Consider the following 7,452-nt stretch of genomic DNA (forward strand, 5'->3'; position numbering starts at 1 on the left):
AGAAGAAGAAGAAGAAGAAGAAGAAGAAGAAGAAGAAGAAGAAGAAGAAGAAGAAGAAGAAGAAGAAGAAGAAGAAGAAGAGGAGGAGGAGGAGATTGGATTTATACCCCACCCTTCACTACCCAAAGGTGTCTCAGAGCAGCTTACAAACTCTTTTCCCTTCCCCTCCCCACAACAGACACCCTGTGAGGTAGGTGGGGCTGAGAGAGCTCTGACAGAAACTGCTTTTTTTCAAGAACAGCTGTGCCAGAACTATGGCTTGCCCAAGGTCATCCAGTAGGTGCAAGTGGAGGAGTGGGGAATCAAACCCGGTTCTCCCAGATTAGAGTCCGTACACTTAACCATTACACCAAAATGAATTAAGGGCCACGATGTCTCAAGAGAGGTTGTCCACACTGAGCATTCTGTACATTGAAAGTGACAAACTTAGACAAACAAATTTTGATGAAGTTTTGAATGATTTTGCTACAAGGAAGGCTAGAAAAAACATTTTTAGTCTTACTTTATTTGATGGTTGTAGTTTACTTCTTAATATGTATTTTAAAACTGACTGTTTAATGACAACATAAAGTAGATTCTAAAAGTGCCACACTGTCAGGTAATCATGATCATATTATTTACACTTCCCAGGCAATATAATCTGTAAACTCAAGGTTGTTTTTTTAAGAATAACATTACAATTTCATTTCCCTAAAAATTAATGCTTATTCCACAAAAGGTTTACAAAGTTCAGTTACTTCAAAAGTTTTTCAGTGTTAATTTTAACTTTTATGCATTTTTTTCAATCACTATGGTATTTAACAATATCATCTTATGTCCTTTAGAGGAGAAATTGTGAATTGCAGAATTTTAAATACCAGTCATCATCCTTGGCTTCACTCAATTTTTTTATAACACTCTTCCATTTTCTTCTAGTTGTGAGGGTGGGGGATTGTGAAGGGCCTTGCAAGTGGAGTAGCCTAGGGCCTCTCTTCATCTAAATCCAGCCCTGCCTCCCTCACACACAAGATTTTCCCTCTGTTTTTTCTTGCTTCCCTTCTGGCTGAGCAGCTCCTTTATCTGTTTCCTTCTTATTTGAAGGCTTATGGCTGCCCCACCCTGCCACATTGTATTTTGATGCTGGCTCAACCCAGAAACTTGAGGGAAGAGACAAGATCAGCTCCTTATACTTCTGAAAATGGCACCATAGGCATTTGAAGTTTAAAAATAAACAAAATATTTTATTCAACGTAAATGGGAAAAGGTCAGGTGAAATGTTTGAGGTGGATCAATAATAACTTTGACATAACTTAGTAATTTCACAAACTCCAGTTAATATTGGGGTTGCCAGGTCCCTGCCTGCTGCCAGTGGTGGGACGAAGCATCTTCTCCTGGATCTTCTGGTGCACATGCATAGCACAAGCACCTTGATGACATCATCCAGAAGTGATGTCATCATGCCAGGCACATCATCAGGGGAACACTCTAGCACTCAGCCAGAAACAATATGGTACCATAGAGTTCTTAGGCTGAATGCTAGAGGATCCCCCTGGAGACGTGTCTGCTAGACACTCCAGTATAAGTACTTGAGTTTAACTGTTTCTTCAAGTTACTGAAGGCAGGGATACACTACCAAGTACTCAAATTCCTTCTCTAAACAAACCAGGGATCACTCTACTCTTTAGAGCTAACTCTTTTTTCAACTGGGCAGGGAATTACTTCTCTAAACTAGAAGCTCTGGCCCTTTTTCTGGCAAGATTGGGCTTGGCTGGCCTATCCAGGTCAGGGCAGCTTTTTCACTCAGTCTTGATATATTCCCCTCCTCTTTTTCCCCAGGATGAGAGTTGACCCTTCCCTCCTCCTTGCTGGCCTATTCCTAGGCCTTTTGCAATGGATGCCCCTAGCGTAGACTTCCCATTTTCCTGCCCATGCCGGTAAACTCCCATCCTCAGCCCCAATTCCTCACTCTAGAGAAAGAGAAGACTGGGAGAAATAATGGCTGTAAAATAGCCTCCATAGTGATGTTCTAGGAGTTTTCTCATGTTTTTTTAGGGAAATCCCTAAAACCTCACCCAGAAGTCATGAAACATCCCCCCCAGTCTCCACCCTCCTCAGGCACCACCTTCAAAAACTCTCAGCATTTGCTGAGGAAGTGCTGGCAACCCTGCCCCGTAAGGCCTGCCCACCTCCCACAAGTGAAAACTGTGAAAGGCTGATGGTGTAGCTGCTCCACCTTCACCACACTTACTGGCAAGAGAGAGCAGGGAACAGAGCGAAGCCTGTGGTGTGTTCCTTCCCCCTCCCCAAACCTGTCAGTAAGTTTTGAGGTGCTGGAGGGAGTTGGTGCCATCATACATCAACAGCTCTGTGGGAGAGGGAGAAAACTAGGAGTCCTGTTGACTGTGTGAGAATGTGTATGTGTGTAGTAATGTTTATATACAAACCATAAACTGATGAACAGGCTCAAGCTGCTTGTGAACAGCTGGACTATTCAGCAAAAAAAAAAAGGCTTCCTGATTGGAACTGGCAAGCAGAACATGAGCCAAATTGGCGAGTGTTTGAGTAAACCTAATAATGAGGCCTACTAACATCTAGAGCTCATAGGGAAGAGGAAATTAGTAGGTTAACAGTTTACTGAAATAGTAGGCAAAATAGAGACAAACTCCCAGGGAGTGAGCAAGAGGCACATGGAAGGGAGGGCAGAGGACAATCTTTTTTCAGCACACAATACATACTCTGGCAGTTTGTTCCCTTTTGGCATTCCTAGAGGAGACGGCAGAATGAGCCATGACTCCCCACCTGCCCGGCATAAAAGCTACCACGGTTTCCATTGGTTGCGTATCTTCAGGTCACAAATGTTCCCTGCATGCTATGCATAAAGACACAGAAGAAAGCAAAATATAAAAAAAGTAAAAGACTTTTTTCCTGGGAACAAAACAATTCACTGGCTGCTTACCTGTTAGAAAGCAGGAAGAAATAAGGGTGTTGGTTTTTTTTTATAAAATCTAGATTGTGCTGGCACTAGAATTTAAGATACAGATTGATTGATCTCTTTAATCTAATATTTGTTCATGGGGTGGCTGCTTTCTTTATTGTGGTGGCACCTGCTAGTGCCGTTACAGTGGAAGGCTTACTGTATTTCTGTTATGAGTGCCAGTTTGGAGCTTTAATATCTCAGCGGGTTTGCACTGCTTTGGGCTAAAGGCCAACTGAGATGTTGTCAATCCACAAGCATATTTTTAATAGAGCCAAGGGAAAAAATCTACACATTTTATTGCTTCTTTAAAACCCAAAATGTTGAACTCATGAGGAAACAGAGAGCAGTGTAGAAAAGATGGGTTTCAATGAAAAAATACACCTTCTTTTGCATGCCCTTCTTATTTCTTGCATAAGAGTACATTGTCATAGGATGGGTCTAGGGTGATGAATTATGGAATATCTAAGTAATCTATAATATCAAAGGCAGTGCAACATTCTGTCCCATTCTCCCAGAATTCCATCCCACTCCAGCATGGTGAGTAAACAGAAATTGTGACGGGCAGTGTTCCCTCTAAGCTGAGTTAGTGTGAGTTAGCTCACAGTTTTTTAGCCTCCAGCTCACACATTTTTGTCTTTGGTCAGGAAGGATGGCTCCAGAGCAAACTAATTTATGCAGTAGCCAAATCACTCACTCACAACTTTAATGCCAGTAGCTCACAAAGTAGAACTTTTGCTCGCAGGACTCCATAGCTTAGAGGGAGCATTGGTGATGGGTTGTGCAAAGAGGGGCAAGCTTGATTTTCAAAACCTGAACTCACCAACAGAAGGCACCAATAGAATACCAGAAGTATTAACCAGTACACCCCTTTACGTTCTCCCATATTAGTGAATGGGTGTCGAGGAGGGCTTACCTTCTACCCCTAACACTGAGTGATTTGGTTCTTCCTGAAAGAGGTCTTGTAAGGAGATGCAGGATGCCTTTCTGCACAAAGCATGTAGAGATGTTTCCCGCTGCATCAGTAGTTGTTTTTAATATACAATGAACCTTCAACACACTTGCTCAGTAGATCCATCAGCATACATACTCACAAACATTTTGCAAATACCGTAAGAAAATCCTCTGGGTTCCCATAAAAGTTCAAGGTATTGGTCTTAACATTCAAAGCCGTATGCAGCTTGGGACCAATATATCTGCAGGACTGCCTCTCCCAGTATGTCCCTTGTAGAGCATTACACTCGACAGATCAAGATCTGCTGGTGATCCCCAGCCCTAAGGATGTTTGCTTAGCCTCAACCAGAGCCAGAGCCTTTCCGGCACTGGCGCCAGCCTGGTGGAACACTCTCCCCACTGAGATCCAGAATAGAGATGTTCCGCCAGGCCTCTGGGTGAGTTGATGGGGACCCACTTATAGTGGCCTCCCCTGCATTGCATTGTTGTCATCTGCATTGTCTTTTGTCCACCTGTTCCCCTCACCCTGTATCAGTGACCGTCCACCCACAAGCATGTGGGAGGCCTGTGCGGGAGTAGATGGAGATAGATTGGTTGAATGGTGGCATCGGGTATTATTGCTGATATTGTTGATATTAACTTTTTAAAATGATTGGGTTTTTAATAATTGTTATATTTTAAACTAGCAGTAAAGCCCGTTGTGAAAACAATACAACGAGATCTAGAAAGAGGCTCTGGGGGAGTGCTCTGGCTTTGGGCAAACAGTGTCAATTTGCTGTGGTGACCTCAGCAGGGTATAATGACAGAGTCCACTGTTTTCTCCAGAGGAACTGATCTCTGCTACCTGAAGAGCAGTTGTAATTGTGAGTAATCTGTAGCCCTCACCTGGAGATTGGCAACAATTGTTACCCAGGACAAAATGGCTGGTTTGGAGGGTGGAGTCTATGGCATTCTACCTGTCTGAGGTCCCACCCCTCTGCAAACCCCACCCTCTCCAGGCTCCACCCCTCAAATCCCCAGGAATTTGTCAGCATGTAGTTGGCAACCCCATCTCCTTCCCAGCTAGCCACCAACCTACCATTATCTGCCCCTTTGACTTCAGCTGACTTCTGCCCTCCCTTCTGCAGAGCAGTTGTAATACTGAGTGCTCTCCAGCCCTCACCTGGAGATTGGCAACAATGGTTCCCTATGTGCCTCCTTGTGGGGGAGGGAGGGCTAGAAGTTCTAACAGTTCAAAGAGATTCTAAAGATAGGGATCCTAAACACTTGAAAACTCTTATTTCTCAGGTGTTGTAGTCCAGGCAAGTCCAGAAATAAGAAATAAAGATCTTTTACCTCCCATTCGTGGCTGCATGTATTAAAAATGAACCCAATATAGGCTAGAAGTCTTGCTGTTCAGGTTTGATAATGTTTTCTGTCCATTATTTACAGACATACAAACTCAGTTATAGGTGTCTCTAATGTGGCTTAGAATGGAAGGAGATGGGTACCTTAAATTATATCGTATTTTGCTTCCTTTCCAATCTGATTAAAATTCCCTTCATCTCACTCTTCTCAGCTCTCCTACATTCATCACGGCATCTCTTGGTTTTCCAGATTTTTATTGTATGACAGCTTAGCCTCAACATGAAGGGGATTATCTACTGCGGTGAGACCTCACTCGCCAGACCCACAATGGAAAGAGTAAGCACCTTGTTTTTTAATCTATTTTTTTTTAAAAAAAAATTCACAATTCCCCTACTTAGGCTGCTTCTGTCCTTGATTCTTGCTCCATCTATCTCATAAATGTGAACTCTCAGACACAAGATCCAAGATCTAACCCAGAGCCCAGTTGTGCTGTAATGATTAGGCTCCTTTGAGAACCAACACCAGGTAGGTACCTTGCAGCAGGAACTTTAACTATCAATTTATAACAAGTTCCTGACATGATCCTTGTAACATCAATAGGCTCGCTGAAAGCTTATGTCACACTAAAGCCAGATAGACCACCTGGTATTGAAGACACTGACTGTAAGCCACTGTTGCACTGTTCGTCTAGGGTTGAGCATCATTAGAATTATGATTAAACCAGACCTAAGGTCAGAGATTAAGTGAAGAGTCCTTTTATGCTGCATTCCTAACCACATAAACACACTGCAGATCTTTAGGTCAGAGTATCCAGCTCTGAATCTTATTCCCTTGAGTCCATGTCTAATGAAGTGCAAGTTCAAGTTACCCTGTTGCCTCAATGATTTCTTCAGTGGTTATCAGGTACAGGATATGACAAGAAAAATGCACTCTTCAGGGAATGGTCATATATAAGTGCATAAGAGTTTTTAATCAGATCAGAATTCCATCTGGTCCAGCCCTTGCTATTCAGCAGTGGCCAGATGCTGCTAGGAAGCTCACAAGCCGGGCATGATGGTAATAGACATCCCCTGTGGTTTCCCCTCCACATTCAGTAATCAGAAGCATGCTGCCTCTTAACTTATAGATTCATTTTTTCCCACTATAAATGGCTAAAGGCCATTAAAAGACCAATTCTCCATAAATTTCTCTAACCCATTATAGAAAGCCATTAATTCATTATAGATATAACAGAAAACACCCCGGTTTGGAAAGGCTGATAACATTATTAGCCATGCCTAGACCTATCCAAATTCAGGGTTAGTTCAGAAGTCAAAAGGAAGCACAAATTCTATTATTATTATTAACAGGAAATAATAGTCCTGAATATGCTCAAGGATACGGTTTCCAACAGTGCTGGCAACAGAGTCAGCAGCCCGAAGTATCTGCTGAGGGTCCAGTGTGCCAAGAGAGCATGCCACCAAGCCCTAACAGGCCAGTATAATCACTGCTTCGCATGGCTTCTTCCTGGGATATTGCCTGCCCTGGAGGACTGGATCCCCCCAACCCCAGCTCCTCCTTGTTCACACCACCACCTATGTTAGGGTTGCTAGCCCCCATTTCCCAGTAGGGGTTCCCCCACTTTGGGGGGCTCCAATCCATTGCTGATCAGCTGGCCAGCAGGGGAAGTCCCACCCCCAAACCGGGACATCACTGGGTGACGTCCCAGACACAATGACGTCACCTGAAAGTGATGTCATCACATCAGGGATGTCTGGGGGTGATGCTCTAGTTTTTGAGCAAACTCTATGGATCAATTCAACGTAGCCACAAGATTTGGCAGTGTCCCTACTTGCATGTAAAAGGTACGTGCCGGGTTCATTCCCATACTACCTTCCTTGGGGGGGGGAACCACAGCCAGGAAAGACCCTGAAAAACTGATGAAAGAAGAAGGAGAAGAAAAGATTGGATTTATACCCCTCCCTTCACTACCCAACGGTGTCTCAGAGAGGCTTACAAAATCCTTTCCCTTCCCCTCCCCACAACAGGCACCCTGTGAGGTAGGTGGGGCTGAGAGATCTCTTGACAGAAACTGCTCTTTTTTCAAGGACAGCTCTTATCACAACTATGGTTTGCCCAAGGTCATCCAGCAGGTGCAAGTGGAGGAGTGGGGAATCAAACCCAGTTCTCCCAGATTAGAGTCCGCGCACTTAACCCCT

The sequence above is a fragment of the Gekko japonicus genome, unplaced genomic scaffold (assembly GCF_001447785.1).
Source record: "Gekko japonicus isolate JY-2015 unplaced genomic scaffold, Gekko_japonicus_V1.1 scaffold162, whole genome shotgun sequence".
Taxonomy (NCBI): Eukaryota; Metazoa; Chordata; class Lepidosauria; order Squamata; family Gekkonidae; genus Gekko; species Gekko japonicus.